Below are 16,898 nucleotides of genomic sequence, written 5' to 3'. Positions count from 1 at the left end.
TCCAGTCGTGGCATGATGTTCTCGAGGGTGGCACTGAAAAGTTTCAGTGAAATGGTATCACCCTGCCGAACCCCTCTCTTGACATCAACGATCACTTCTTTGTAGAATGGTGAGATCCTGGTAGTGAATCCGCAATACAGCTCACAGAGGATCATGATGAATTGGGCTTGAATGCCCTGATTGGCTAGGGCTTCAATGACTGCTTCCGTTTTTGACAGAATCAAAGGCCTTCTTTAAATCAATGAACGTTAAACAGAGCGGCATCTTGAACTCCCAACAAACCTCAATGAGTTTGGTTATTGTGTGGATATGGTCGATGGTGCTGAATCCTTTGCGGAACCCGGCTTGCTTGCATGGTTGTCCTTCATCTAGTGTTCTGCCAATCCTATTTAGGATGACTCGAGTGAACAACTTGTAGATGACAGACAATAGGCAGATCGGGCGATAGTTGCCAATGTCATGGATGTCTCCCTTCTTGAACAGTAGTACGGTCCTGCTGGTTTTCCATTGGGACAGAACCTTGCATTCAGACAGGTAGCAAGTGAAGAGCCGAGCTAGTGTATTGATGAGTACTGATGGCAGGTTCTTCAGGTGTTCAGGTCTGACCTTGCCTGGGCCGGGTGCTGTTTGTTTCTTTACTGACGAAATGGCGTGTCGGATTTCGGAAGGGAGAACATTGGGAATGACATATCCATCCTGTGAAATTTGGTATGTTGGCAAGTGGACATGGCTATCGAAGAGATTTGAGTAGAAGTCATGGATAATCTTCTCCATTGCCATTCTGGAGGATGTGATGGATCCATCAGGACGTCGGAGGGCAGTCATCTTGGTCTTATAGTTGGCGAAGGACAGGCGGGCATTACGAATACTTTTCCCAGCTTCTGCCGCATCTACCAGCACTTCTGCTCTTCTCTCTTTGAGGTCTTACTTGATCGCTTCTCTACACTGCTTTGTGAGCTCGGATGTTCGCTTGCGGTTTCCTGAGGCATGCGCCAAACCACGTTGGTGAATAAGCTCAAGAGTTTTCGAAGACAGGCTTTTTTTGTGGCTATAATCTCTCTCTTGGCGTTCCTTGCACAATCATGGAGGTGCTGAACCAGTCGATCGTATTCCTCGTCAATATTGTCAACAATGGCATCTTCCCATGTTGCCACTATAGTGACAAAGAGGTCCCAGTTGGTGGTCGTTCTGGGACTTCTCTTCTTAAACTTTGCAGCCCTTTCTCCCTGCTCTGTGAAATAGAATTTTGCACAAAGGAGACGGTGGTCCGATCCCGTTTGGAATTTTGGGGTAACAGCAACATCGGTCAGGAAAAACCGTCGATTGAATATTATGTGGTCTATTTCGTTGTGGAATCGTCCATCGGGAGACTCCCATGTCCAGCATTTAGATTTGGCCTTCTGGAACTGTGAGTTACCATGGATGGTCTTGGTCGACATGATGAACTCAGACAGTCTCTCACCCTGTTCGTTCCATTCTAGGCCATGGGTCCCGATGTGAAGTTCTTCAGCTGATCTTCTCGGTCCTATCTTGGCATTAAAATCACCCACGATGATCTTGTAGAAGGTGTGGTCTTCTTTATAGAACTTCTCTAGCTCCATGTAGAACTTCTCGATTTCTCTTTCATCATAATGAGATGTTTCATCATAATAAGAACCCCAGTATACCAGTAACTACAACTGGTCTCATTCACCTGACCCTGAAAAAATGTATTAGTAACCATGAAATGACAAAGTTATTTATTATTGGTTTCATGTGTATATTGTTTCAACACCAATCTCTTCGCCAATACCCACTTCCCTCAATCCAATTTCTTTTTTTAAAAAAAATTATTCTTATTTTTTTTATTGAATCACAGTGGGAACAGTTATATAGCTTTCAGGTTTAAGTCTCAGTCATACAATGATCAAACACCCATCCCTTCACCAGGGCACATTTTCCACCACCAAGAACCCCAGTATACCCCCCATCCCACCCCTTCCCCTGTCAGTGCGGCAGATGATTTCCACTTTACTCTCTATTTTGATTGCTTTCAATTTTTCAACAGAAGACCTACCATTATTATTTGGAATTTTCTCCCAACATTAAGACCTGCAGAGAAGGCACCATTAGATAATTTGTTTTCTATTGCTGATAATGAAGAGCATATTGGATTTCTAATATTTTAGTAATTACGTCCGGAGGGATTTCTGCCAGAAGTCACTGGGTTCTGAGATTGGTTTTTGTGCCTCTAAGATCATGGCCATTCAGGAGCCAGATGAGCAATTCGTGGGTGGCAACTTGGGGACTTGTTGGGGCAGCGAGAAGGGTTGGTTCCAGCCCCCATCTTGTGAAGCCCCACGAGTCTCATCACCACAGGCATGTACCTCTCAGTCCAATAGGCTCTGAAAGATGGCAGTCACCATGCCACTGAGGGGAAGAATGCAGAAGAGACAATGCCCTTTCCCCCCGGGATGGCACGATGGGGGGGGGTAGTTTAATTCACAGTCCAGAAGCATGAGCCACTGTGAGATACAGTTGAAAAGCTTTCATGTTTGATGTTCAGCTATACAATGATGCATCACCCATCCCTCCATCAGTGCAAACTTTCCACCACCAATATCTCCATTATCCCATCCATTTCCATCTCAGTCCTTACCCTGCCTCTATGGCAGACAATTATTCAGATACTCTCTCTATAGTTTTGGCATTATAATTTGCTTGGATATTCCCACAACCATTCGAGCCTGCCTTCTAGGGGCAGATGCTAGATCATCTATTTTCCATTGTTCACTTTGTATATCAGTGGCTGCATGGTTTAGAGAAAAAGTCCTGGTCCCCACATACCAGAGCCATGCTTGTAGAAGCTCATGGTCACCAGGATTCTATCTGGAGAAGGTGGGGAGACCGTACCTGCTCCATCTGGGGCACCCCGGTGATATTGGCTCAGCTTGGGGCCCAGAGAACTCTCCAGTGTTGTGGTGCCTGCCAGGATTCTTCACTGCTGAGTGTGGGAAGATGCACTGGGGGCATGCCTCAACCCAATTTCTATCTCTTGCCCTCTTTGTCTCACACCCACCACTATAGTTAGGTGAGGGGCACTTTTTATTTATTTTTATTTTTTTAATTACCATTTATTTCCTGGGCTAGAGCAATAGCACAGCGGTAGGGCGTTTGCCTTGCACGCAGCCAACATGGCCAACCCGAGTTGTTTCCTCTGCCCCTCTCGGAGAGCCCGGCAAGCTACTGAGAGTACCTCGCCCACACGGCAGAGCCTGGCAAGCTATCTGTGATGTATTAGATATGCCAAACACAGTAACAACAAAAGTCTCCAATGGAGACGTTACTGGGCCCACTCGAGCAAATCGATGAACAACGGGAAGACAGTGACAGTGACAGTGACAGATTATTTCCTCATTCTTTTTTATTTTTTAAATTTTTTAAATTGTTTTATTTTTTAATGAATCACTATGAGGTACAGTTATAGACTTACAAACTTTCGTGCTTATGTTTTAGTCATACAATGTTCAAAGTACCCATCCCTCCACCAGTGCCCATTCTCCACGACCAATGTTCCCAGTATTCCTCCCATCTATTCCCAACCCCCCCATCCCCGGCACTGTGGCAGGTACATTTTCTTTTACTCTCTCTCTCCTTTTGGGTGTTATGGTTTGCAATAAAGGTATTAAGTGGCCATCATGTTCGGTCTATAGGAGGGGCACATTTTAAAAATACATGTTTTTGCATTGTGGTTTACTGTACTGTTTCTGATAGGGTTTCATACATAACACTTTTCTACTTTTCAGCATTACCTTGTCTGGTAACAAATGTATGGATTATTTCATTACCAAAGCTGATTCCATTTCTGCTGCTTTTGAATGAATTAGTCAGTAATATAAACCAAATATATCTTTATTTATTGATAAGACCACATTTGCTATTTGAAAGTTAGTCAACTATTGGAGCTGGTCTTTGTCTTCGTAAGATTTGTATGTATTCTGTATCCATTTTGGGTTAAATATTTCCTGATTACAATGCCTGAGCTGGCACCACAACCCAAGGGCTTAAGAATATCTGATCCCTAATTTATCACAGAAATATCTAAACAGGTGAAACACTTCACTGTGTAGGAGGTGAAGGGGGTGTACAGGAACAAGTGATGACAATGGGGATTCACTAACATTTTATTTAAAAGCATTCAAAATCTTTGAAGCATCCAACACCATAGAAGAAGCATTCAATGGTAAATGAAGTAAATGGAGTAAAATAACTCCACCGAACAATCAATAGCCTTCTAAATGCATCGTTGAAAATTTGTCTCAAAAGCAACACTGAAAAATGTAACATTATCCTGTTCCGAAGAATCTTAGACTTGTTTTCACCCCTTCAACTAGTCATATGGGACCTTCATTCCCACTAACCCCATAATGCCATAGGTATGAACTGGGATAAGGATGCTGCTGCAAATGTGGTGGACATCACAGGAGATAACAGATTTAAGTTGGAGGCCTCATTTGGTGCTAGATCTCCAATAGGAAGAACATTAATGGACACAGGGGTCAGAGCGATAGTAGAGTGGTTAGGGCACCTTGCATACCAGTTTGTATCACTGGTATCCCTTATGGTTTCCTTAACTGCCATATGTGATTTCTGAGTGTAGATCCAAGAATAACCCCTTAGAAATGACAGGTGTGTCTCCCAAGCAAACAAACAACAATAACAACAACAGGAAAACACAATGGACACCAATGGCTGGATTCAGATATGGCCCCACTTACCATCTCCCTCAAAAACCAACTTGGGGATTTAGTGCTTTCTGTATCTGAAATTCTGGGCTCTGAACACTTATAGATTCTGCTATCCAGAAGGAGAGCAATTTCATCAGATGACAGAACATTTCAGTGAACTGTGGAAGCTGCCAGGGCATTATTAACCACTGCATCCAGAGACAAGAAGATGAAGATAGATGTCACATCTTAGAAGGAGTAATTTATCTTGTTCACTAAGAAGTGAGAGGTAATGACACTTCTACAGAACAGAGAATAAAACTTTATGAAACTCAAGTAATTTCCTTGGAAGTCTCCTTTTTTATTTGATCCACTGTTGTCAAGCATGAACACAGACAATAACCCTGATTTGAAAAGCAAATTATTTCTAAGGAGTATGATCTATCAGAAATTAATGTTTTGGACACATCCACATCATAAGATTGGCCAGGCAACAGATGGAGTGATGGAAATTTAGAATGGACAATAGAGGAGAGAGAGGATGTAAATCAGTTGCAGCCTTAAGGCCAATTAAAGCAGTGCATGCTCTGATGCATCTTATAAACCTTCTTCTACATTTTTCCCCCTCAGGGGGAGAGGCCCACAGAGATCATGGAATCTGTACAGTGAAGCAGATTTTTCTAGGGGTAGAGGTGGACTTTCACAAACAAACATATGCCACTCAAAACGACTGTGGGGAGCATGATTGATTATTAGATAAAACCCTTTCCCTCTAGATTCAGTCCTTTTCTTGTACTGAGTAAACATTTCCATCAGATGTCTAGCCAAGAATAGCAAGATAGGGGTAATTCACCTAGGTCTATTTCTTTGAGACAAGGACTTTGAGCCTTTTTCTCAAAATCTCCCTATTGACCTGGCTGAAACCTTCTTAGGTGCATACCTAGGGTAAGACCCTTTTTACCAACTCTCCCTTCTCCTCTTTCAATAAAGTTAGACTTGCATTACATTCTGAATAAAAGGTCTCCCTTCTTTCTTTGGCTTTCTCTCTCTGTTTTCCTTCACAGACACTACCCCCAGTACATCTCTTAAATGTCTAATTTATTTTGGCTTCTGTTTGTCAGAGAACACAAACTAGGGGCATGAAATACATATTTAGAATCTAATTTCCTCCACTACAATTCCAGAAATTGCAAATATCATGTGTATAGTGTCTACACACACTAATTTACAATTAAAAAATGTTGCCTTAAATGAGTAGGAATTTCTAGGAAATGAAAATGAAAGGAATCACTTCTGTATTTTGAACTGCTATTGTACTTTTTTTTTCCTATTTACATTTTGTATTATTTCTTAAGTAATAGTCCATTGTTTAGTCTGGTATTCTGCAAATTTGTGTAATTTGGCATCTGAGCAAACCTATGCCTATTACTAGAATACCACACAAAACGATGGGCCCTGCCTGGCCAAAAGCATACTCTAAATGTATGTGATTGGGAGAATTTTGTTACTTCCTAGTTTTCCATTTGAGAAGAGAAATTAGTATCAGGAATTTTGTACAGTATTCTGATCTCATCTTTGCTATTAATGTTTGGGTGTATCTCTTGAATTCCTGAAAGTATATCTTACTTGACTACAAAACAGGGATGAAAGATTTACTTCCTAAAACTAAGGACATTTCTTGGAATGGGTCTTTTATATAATAATGTGTGTGTACGTGCATGTCTACACGTGCAAGCTATGGGAAAAATAATCTTAATATTTGGGTCAGAAGCTCTGAATTCAACCCAAGAATTTGTAAGAAACCTGGCATGTCCAATTGCCTTGAGTCTTGCTTACATCATAGGCTGTTGCAAAGTTCAAGTGCAACAGAGCATGTGAATAGGCATTATAAATTACAAAATGCCATATAAATGCAGGCAACTATTATAGTGAGGATAGTTAAGCATCATCTTGACACAATTCCTCATATATGATATATGTACATAGTTTAAGAGAAGCAGGTAGTTAATTTTTCTAATTGTGTTGGTCTACTCAAGCTGCCATTACAAAATACCACAAATTGTGTGGTTTACACAGCAGAAATTTATTTCTTCACATTCAAGAAGCTAGAAATTCAAGATCAAGTTGCTGGCAGGGAGTTTCTTTTGAGACCTCTCTTCTTGATTTGTAAACAGACATCTTCCTGCTCTGACCTTACATGGCCTTTTCCCTGTGGATGTGCATCCCAGACACAAGTCAAATTGGATTATGGTCCACCTTTATGACCTCATTTAACCTCAGTTACCACTGGAAGAGTCTTTTCTTCAAATAGTCACTTTGTGAATTAGGGCTTTATCATATGAATTTTTGTGGGTGTGAAGAGAGGTGGGAATTGAGCTATACTCTGCAGTTATCAAGGACTGTTCCTGGCTCTGTTCTCATGAGTGAGCTCTGGCAGTGTTTGGGGGGAGCATCTATGGTACCAGAGATCAAAAAGTGGTCATCCACATGAAAGGCAAATTCCTTATTCTCATACTACCTCACCACCCATAATATGAATATTAGAGATACACACTTTAGTTCATTATTATTCATTATTAAGTAAGTGCAAATAATCCTAGGTCTTAATGCAGCACTGGTCTAGCTCAGGACCATGTCATTCCTTGACTTTCTTCATTAGGATCAATACGGGTACCTAACAGAGATGCAGGCATTAAATGAAGATCTCTGGGACTGCTTTTTTTTTTAAACAGCTGGGTAAACATTATCTAGATGATTTTTAAATTTTTTTAAGGTTTTTTTTTTTTTAATTTTTGTTAGTGAAATACCATGAGGTACAGTTGTAGACTTACAAATTTTTGTGCTTGGGTTTCAGTTATACAATGATGGAGTACTCATCCCTCCACCAGTGCCCATTTTTCACCACCACTGATCCCAGTATCACTCCCACCCCCATTCCCCCCATCCCACCCCTCCCTCTGTGGCAGGGCATTACCCCTTGTTCTCTCTCTCCTTTTGGGTGCTGTGGTTTGCAAAAGAGGCATTGAGTGGCAATCATGTTCGGTCTATAATCTACTTTCAGCATGCATCTCCCATCCTGGGAGGATCCTCCCGACAGGCTTTATTTGGTGCTCCCTTCTCTATCTGAGCTGCCCCTTCCCTCCACATGTGCGGCTGGCCTCCAAACCATAAAGTGAACCTCCTGGTACTTATCTCGGCTATTCTTGGGTGTTAGTCTCCTATTTTGTTACTTTATGTTCCCCAGATGAATGCAATCTATGTCTGTCCCTCTCTTTCTGATCATTAATCATCAGGGAGATGCAGATCAAAACAACAATGAGATATCATCTCACACCACAGGGACTAGTCCACATCCAAAAGAACAAAAGCAACCGGTGCTGGATGTGGAAAGAAAGGGACCCTTCTTCACTACTGGTGTCAATGCCGACTGGTTCAGCCCTTTTGGAAAACAGTATGGACGATTCTCAAAAAATTAGAAATTGAGCTCCCATTTGACCCAGCAATACCACTCCAATACCATCAGCAGGAGTGATCGCTTAGTGCAGAGACAAGAATAAGCCCTCTTTACCACTGGATGTACCCCCAACAACACCCCCCAATATAAAAAAAGCAAAATAAAGGGGAAGAATTGGAAAATAGAATGACAAAAGAAAATGTGTGTGAGGCAATGAAGCCACCATATTTCCCTCCTTTTTTTTCTTTTTGGGTCACACCTGGCGATGCACAGGGGTTACTCCTGGCCCTGCACTCAGAAGTTACTCCTGGCGGTGCTCAGGGGACCATATGGGATGCTGGGAATCGAACCCGGGTCGGCCGTGTGCAAGGCAAACGCCCTACCCTCTGTGCTATCTCTCCAGCCCCTATTTCCCTCCTTTTATCCCAGTAACAGAGTGAACCCCTTTAGTTCTTATGAATACGTGCCTAGAGAAATTGCCTGTGGTCTAGCTCTAAAAGAGTAAAGAGCCTGAGAATAAGGTTGATGAAGGATGAAGGAATTTTGATTGTTAAAGAAACTTGGAGCCTAGAGTTTATTTTGAAACTATTTTAGTAAAGATTTAGTCAGGTTCATTCCTATGAAGGCCTGAAAATGTCTGGACTCTTTATAGCACAATAAAACCTCATGGTTTCCTGGTTGGCTGGTATTTGTTTAAAGAGAGTGGGTTGCTGGTTGGGACAACCTTTGAGAGGTTATAATGAGAGGAAATCTGATGTAAACCTTTTCACCTGTAAAAAGGGGTCATTAGGGATAAAATCAGGCATGCCCTGAAGTTTACTGGTTAAACCCATAGTGATTTGTTTAAGGTCTTGTCCACAGTAGAACGGATGTTACTCATCCTTCCAAACATGATTATATATCCCAAAAAACAGTACTAAAACCTTGAATTTATATAGGGTTCTTGTTATTTTTTACTTTTTGCACTTACATTTAATATAGTTACCAAAGCACCAAGCCAAGAAGGTTGTCACTGGGAACAGTCCAAGCATAATTCTAGTGAAGACTAACATTATGTTAAATGGAGGACTGTACTGTAGTAAATCTTGGCTATATAGCAGAAAAAGGACATCAAATATGCTTGCCTTTGTTTGAATTTTCTGAGTAGACACTTTAAAATTTCTTTAAATTAAAAATCTTTATCTTGCTTTTTATTTGTGATCTAGTTAAATGTTATGGTTTTGAGAACTAGAGGAATTATTGTGATTTTAAGCAAAGAATGCTGAACAAGACCATTTAAATTGTCTTATTATCTGGACTTTTTAAAAAATGAATTCTCATTGATTTTTTTAAAAGATGCAAGAAAAAATACAAGGATCAGACTGAGATGTACCATGCATTGAAACTGAATAATAGCTGTTTGGTTTTATTTTTTCTTTAGTCTTTTGGAGGTATGTTGAATGTTTTTATTTAATATAGAGGTGTGTTGGATGTTTTTGTAAATTCTTCTTTCTTTACTTGTAGGTATTTTTTATAAATAGAGGTACATTTTTATTTATAAAAATGCATTTTCCTTTATAAAAAATACATTTTTGGGGCTGGAGAGATAGCACAGAGGGTAGGGCGTTTGCCTTGCACACGGCCGACCCGGGTTCAATTCCCAGCATCCCATATGGTCCCTTGAGCACCGCCAGGAGTAATTCCTGAGTGCATGAGCCAGGAATAACCCCTGTACATCGCCGGGTGTGACCCAAAAAGAAAAAAAAACACCATTTTTTTATCACTTGATCACTTGACATCCCATTACTCATCGATTTGCTCGAGCGGGTGCCAGAAATGTCTCCATGCGTCCCTGTCGCATGCTAATGTAGCCCAATGGCGTCTGCTTGTTCTAGGAACACGAAGAGCCTCAAAATGATCATTCAGGGTGTTGACGAAGAAGTCTGATCATCTTGTAGGTGGGTGGCCTTGCCTCGCAAGCAGCCAACATGGCTGACCCGAGTTCGATTCTTCCATCCCTCTTGGAGAGCCCGGCAAGCTAACAGAGAGTATCTCTCCCACACGGCAAAGTCTGGCAAGCTCCCCGTGATGTATTCGATATGTCAAACACAGTAACAACAAGTCTCAAATTGGTGACATTATTGGGCCCACTCGAGCAAATCGATGAACAGTGGACGGTGGACAGTGACAGTGCTATAATTTCAATATATTCTATTCACAGAAGTTAGAGCTAGGGACTGCCTGTCACCTTCTTCCTCTGCTCACACACCAGCTCTCTGGAATTCATCAGAAAATTTTTTTTCTGTTAACTTAATCTTTCCTTTCCAAATTATCTGTGACTGCCTAACAGAACTTTATTTTCTATTTATCCTATTAAAAAGTCTGAAAGGATATTTCTGACTTTGATATAACCATTTTTCCTTTTCTTCTTTTTATTTATTTATTTATTTATTTATTTTGCGGGCTGGAGTGATAGCACAGTGGGTAGGGCATTTGCCTTGCATGCAGCCAACATGGCCAACGCGAGTTCGATTCCTCCGCCCCTCTCAGAGAGCCAGGTAAGCTACCGAGAGTATCTTGCCCACACGGCAAAGCCTGGCAAGCTCCCCGTGACATATTAGATATGCCAAACACAGTAACAATTGTCACAGTGGAGACGTTACTGGGCCCGCTTGAGCAAATCGATGAACAATGGGAGGACATTGATAGTGATTTTTTTTGCAGGAGGGGATGCCGCAAACCTGGTAAGTCAGTTAGTCAGTCAGTCAGTCAGTCAGTCAGTCAGTAAGTAAGTAAGTAAGTAAGTAAGCTCAGGCAGGGCTTTGTGCTCCGGGGACCGTATGTGATGCTGGATATAGAACACAGGATTGCTGTGTGCAAGGCAAGAATACTATTTCTCGAACCCCTGATCTCACTTTTTTTCCCAAGCTATCTTTCATGCAGTACCAGTACTGACCTTCAAAATACACAATTAATATTAATCATGACCAGCCCAATTAATCATACCCAATTAACAAAACAGTGGAATATTTCATATTTACCTTATTTATTTTGGTTTTGGGTCCACAGCCAGCAGTACTCAGGGCTTACTCCTAGCTCTGTGCCTAAGGGATTACTCGTGGTGGTGCTCAGGGGATCACATGTGGTGCTGGGGAATCAGTCTCTGGTAGACTATGTACCAGGCAAGCACCTTACTTGCTGTACTATCTCTCCAGGCCTGTTCCCCCAATTTAGTCTTTATCAACTCTTTATCACCTACTCAAAATAGATGTCAAATTCTTTAGAATGGTCTAGAGAACATTCCATGATTTGAATTTCATGTTTATATTCAACTATGTTTCTCCATGTTTATCTTCTTTCTATTCCAAATCATACTACCTCAGCTCCAGTTCCAGAAATGCCTGTATTGTTTCATGTTTCTATGTTTGTTATATGTACTACACACTGTGAAGAACGCTCTACCTTTTCCTTATCTACCACAGCTATTCTACAATATCCATAGCAGCATGATTTTTTTCTTTTGTTTTTGTTTTGTTTTGTTTTGGGGTCACACCTGGCAGTGCTCAGGACTTATTCCTGACTCTGCACTCAGGAATGAGTCCTGGTGGTGCTCAGGGTGCCCAGGGCTAGAATCTGGATAGGCTGTATGCTACACAAATGCACTCACTACCCACTGTACTATCACTCTGCCCCCCTGACCAGCATCTTTTTTATCTCTGACTTTTCTTTTGTTCCACATCTAGACTTGGTAAGGGCAAATTAGATGGTTTCATACCATTGTTGCAGTTGTTTATATATATATTTTTTCTACTAAACTGAGACAGGGACTATATCTTATGCATATTTGTACTTTTGTTATCTAGGGCAATACCTGGCACATGCTAAACGAATAAATAAAGTTTTGCAAGCATAAATTTTTTTGTCTTTATATGTTTAGTGTTACTGTGAATAAAATTTATTTTTAATGCTTGATTTTTATTTTATTTTTTTGCCTTTTGGGTCACACCTGGCCATGCACAGGGGTTACTCCTGGCTCTGCATTCAGGAATTACCCCCGGTGGTGCTCAGGGGACCATATGGGATGCTGGAAATCGAATCAGCCGCGTACAAGGCAAACACCCTACCTGCTGTGCTATCGCTCCAGCCCCTTAATGCTTGAATTTAAAAAATAAATTGTGTTACTATATATAGCGGGTAGGGCGTTTGCCTTGCATGCAGCCGACCCTGTCGACCCGAGTTTGATTCCTCTGCCCCTCTTGGAGAGCCCGGCAAGCTACCGAGAGTATCTCACCCCCACGGCAAAGCCTGGTAAGCTACCCGTGACGTATTCGATATACCAAACACAGTAACAACAAGTCTTACAATGTTACTGGGCCCTCTCGAGCAAATCGATTGAACAACAGGAGGACAGTGACAGTGATAGTGATATATAGTACCTAAAGCAGCATTTTTAGCAGAATGAGATATAAGATATACTGTTTCAAAACACTATAAAAATAACATTTGATGACTTCTTTAAACATTAATTTTCAGGATTGGAGAAATAATACAGTGGGTAGGGCATTTGCCTAATAATGATCAACCTGGGTTTGATCCTTAGCTCTCCATAGGGTTCCTAAGCACCTGCCAGGAGTCACTCCTAAGGAGTAAGTTCCCTCAAGCACAGCTGGGTATGGCTCCAAAACAAAACAAACAAAAAGATTTCAAAATATTGTTTTAAAAAATTAATTTACTGGTTTTGGAAAGATAGAACAGTATCTCTTGCTTTGTATATAACTGGCTGCTTTGATTCCTAACACCACATATGATCTCCTAAGCACCACCTGAATAATCCCAGAGCACAGAGCTAGGTGTTTCCTCAACACTATCCAATCTTAATTTGCGATTTTTTTTCATTTAAAGACCAATAAAATAGTGCACTAAAATTTCTATAGCCTTTGTTTTATGATAAACAAGTACTGCTAATTTATTTGGTTTATAGTTAAGAAGACAGAGATTAAGTTGAATGGAAATAGCATTGAAAGAAAACCTTGAAAATGAATTAAGCAGATGTTATAATTTGGGAATCTTTGAAAAAGTCTGATAGAATCCTGGAAGGTCTTGAAGGTATGGGGAAAGGTGAGGAAGAGGACAAAAAAAAAGTAATAAATAAATCAATAAGTAAAAATAGCACTGTAGAACTGTCCTCTCGTTGTTCATTGACTTGCTCAAGCGGGCACCAGTAATGTCTCACAACAAATTGTGATGCTTGTTGTTACTGTTTTTTGCATATCGTATACGTAATGGGGAGCTTGCCAAGCTTTGCCGTGTGGGTGAGATGCTCTCGATAGCTTGCCGGGCTCTCTGGGAGGGGCGGAGGAATCGAACCAGGGTTGGCCAAGTGCAAGGCAAACGCCCTACTTGCTGTGCTATCGCTCCAGCCCAAGTAAAAATAAATAAATACATAAATAAATAAATAAAAACTAAACTAAAAATTTACCTGCTGGACATCTAGACATTGTTAGGCATCTTACATGCTATTTTAATGTAATCCATAATAATGACCCTCTGAGGTGGATATTGTTATCCACATTCCACAGATGAAGGAGGTAACATGAGATATTAAGTAACGTCCAAGTTCTTGTAGCTACATCATGGTAACCACATTTGACTGATGCCAAAGTTTCTTCCTTAATAGCCTATTTATCTGCCTTCCAAATAAAATTCCCCAAGCAACAGTGTTGTGTGTTCAGTTTGATTACATATACGAACATATGTTATTTGCTCTTGTTGCAATCATCATATGGAGGTATTTCATCTAGTAATTAACAGAAATGTGACTGTAATTTTACCTTCATTCCCAATGCACATTTAAACATTGCTAATAAAAAATAATGTCACATTTATTGATGATGCTAGAAACAGACTAGACAGAGCTCTTGAAAAACAGGGTAATTACATTGTTGGCAGATTTGGTGGAGAATGCATGCTTCCAATTTTTTCTTTGCTGTGAACTGATGCTGGCTCTATTTGAAATCCAGAAAGAACTGCGGTCTGGGGTAAAAGGCAGTTTGCTCTTGCTGCCTCCTGTACATTGCTTGACCTGGCAGTTTGTCACTCTCCTGGGCAAGAATCCAGCTTGTGGTAGTGAGGTGGTTTTGTGGCAGAACTCCACAATTAACCACAAGTTCAGTGTCAACGGTAGGCTGCCACCATCATAGCTGTGATCCTTCAGATCTGCTAGGATAACTCGAGCTGAAGAAACAACTGCTTGTCTAAGCAGGGAATAGGAAAACTTGGAAAGAGTTTGCATTGCTGTTTATTGTTCAAGGTTCAAGTTTTAGGTTTAATAAATTTTTTTCTTGTATTCCCTGAATATCTTGCATTTTAGATTAGTAGTCATAGATTTAACACTTTTTCCAGGTGTTTTTGGTAGAGGTATAAATATATTTGTAGGGTAAATAGAAGTATAGCTTTAAAAATGAGAAGCAGTAAAAGAAAAATTCTTAAGGTATTAGAAAGAGTACTTTAGAGTACTGTCTTTAACAGTAAAAGAACATAATTCTCTAAAATATTTTCTTTATGTTGGAAATTAAATCAAACATTTATATAATACCTTCCATAAATTTAAGATAAAGGGTTTTCTTTTTACTGATTTTTTACAAATGGATGACAAAATTATTATCTTTTTAATGCCATAACAGTAACTTTGTATTAAATAAGATTTATTTTTAATAATTGGCAGCAAAATAAAAGAAATCAAAAGACAGACAACTAAATTCTGGTTTATTGCTTGTTTTGAGAAATACAAGTATATTCAAATTTCTTTGAACACTTTTTGAGTACTTTGCTAGTCATGATGTGGAGATTGAACTGATTGAACAAGACAGAATTTTTGTGTTTTAAGAGTACATTGAAAGGACAGCCATATTAATAAAGAACAGAGCATAAACCTTTTTATAACAAGTACTAACAACAAGCTCAGCTGGGAGGAATAGGGTTTCTCTGGTCATTTATCTTAAAGGAGCTCAAGTGAAAGAATGCTGGTACTCGCATTCTGATTACAGAATTCTCCCTGAGGAATTCTCAAGAGCAGCAGAAGACCCTGGAGATTATGTTGAAGTGGGTGGCCCATGCGTCTGCTGGCTGATGAGCTGCAGATATCCACGTATGCCCTTGGGCTCCTGAGTGGCCACGTGACTGTATATTTGACCTCACTAGATTGCAGTCTTGTCTGGACTACCCTTTAACAAACATAGCAGGCTGATGCTGATGTGGAGGAACCAGAATCTGTCCACTTGATAACTCAGGAGCACCTTTGTAGAAAACTGCACACAGTGCCACTAAGCTAAACTCAGTCTCCAGCATTCAGAGGCAGGGTGATAAGAGCTGAGGATTTAAAACAGGCACTGGAGTTTGGCCAGAGGCCCCTGGGGATGGAGGGGTGAACAATAATGAAAGGTTCCAAGCAGCACCTCCCTGATGCTAACCTCCATTAAACATACTGGAGTTATTCTTGAGCTCCAAATCTTTGACCTGCAGAGGTCTCGCTCTTCCTTATGCTGTCCTGGATTCTGTCCAGTCCTGCCAGGCTGCCTGATGGCTGCTGCTAATCCAACATGCTGGTCTTCGGGGTGGGGGATGGGGCCTTCTTGTAGTGAAGCTTCAACCCGGAGCCTGCACAGAAGCTGATCCTTCACCAGGTCTCCAAAGCCCATGCCAAGGTCTCCCTCCAGGCCAAGTCTAAGAGATACTTTAACATCTGGTTAAGAGCATCTGTGGTAGCTTGGTTGTCTACTTACAGATCTCTGTGGATGTACAGAGCAGAATATAATGAGATACTGTGATCTGTTGGCCTGGGGTCCCCAGCCCTGGTCCCCATCTGGTGAGCAGAGGTGAAAGGATTGCAATGAAGGATCTGGGTGGCTTTTGGATGCCAGGCCTGTAGGGGACTTCTTATAAGTCTAGGATTTTCTCTTGTTTCAAAGCGGCATTCAACCCATAGCATGTCAAGGTGTCATCTCTAGAAAGGTTGGAGGAACAGTTTTCCCAGGGGTGGTATGTCATTGGGTCGGGAGTGTCCACCTATTAGCTCTTTGCTGGCCAGCCACACAGTGTTTAGGGGCATCTCCTGAGTTGTCCCATTCTTCTTGGTAAAGCAAGTTTTAACTGGAACAAGAGAATAAATGAGTCTTTCTGCTAGCTATCCTGTTTATTTTTCTTCTTCTTTTTTTTTAAAAAATTTGTCTTAAACTAGCCCCTGTGCTACATGGCAGAGTATGAGCCCTGTGAAGCCAACTTCAGTGTTACTATCCCTCCTTTTATGACCAAGAGAAGTGTTCAGATCCGATGTGAAAGGGAACATGAGGGTCTGATTATTTTTTGAGTAGTGATCAGAGAGAGTAGGGAAAGCGGACTTTTCTGGATTTTTCTGACCAGAAAAGGGTTGCTGCAAGGGAGCCTGGAGTATCCTTCTCACCCAGGCTAGAGTCTTGTTTTCTGTATGCAAATAAAGGATTTGTTTGGGAAAAAAATGAACCCTCACTTCCATACTTGGATCATATCATTTCCCTACATGTCCTCATTCTTTACATTTTTGTTCTTTGCCCCCTTCAAACCTTACACTCCAGTGATCAGATTCTTGACATTATTCAAATGCATCAATGCTGCCATTTTTTAGATTTTTCCATACATTCGCTTCCTTTTTCCAGAATATATTTTCTCATTTAGGCAACTTTTGCTGCATCTAGAAACCTCTTTCTCTGACTCCCCAAGAGCAT

The 16,898-nt window shown here is 40.8% G+C and overlaps 1 non-coding gene and 1 pseudogene across 1 annotated transcript; both read right to left on the bottom strand.

Moving 5' to 3' along the window:
* LOC130025380 (propionyl-CoA carboxylase alpha chain, mitochondrial-like) overlaps nucleotides 1–15,836 on the bottom strand; it is a 113,812-nt pseudogene extending 97,976 nt beyond the window's left edge.
* A 523-nt stretch (nucleotides 15,837–16,359) lies between these two features.
* LOC130025641 (small nucleolar RNA SNORA61) lies at nucleotides 16,360–16,489 on the bottom strand. The gene has a single exon (XR_008792770.1). It is a non-coding gene; the product is annotated as a small nucleolar RNA SNORA61 (small nucleolar RNA).
* Between the last annotated feature and the right edge of the window lie 409 nt (nucleotides 16,490–16,898).

Source organism: Sorex fumeus, unplaced genomic scaffold (genome assembly GCF_029834395.1).
Source record: "Sorex fumeus unplaced genomic scaffold, SorFum_2.1 ptg000030l, whole genome shotgun sequence".
Classification (NCBI taxonomy): Eukaryota; Metazoa; Chordata; class Mammalia; order Eulipotyphla; family Soricidae; genus Sorex; species Sorex fumeus.
This window is presented reverse-complemented; position numbering and strand designations above follow the sequence as displayed.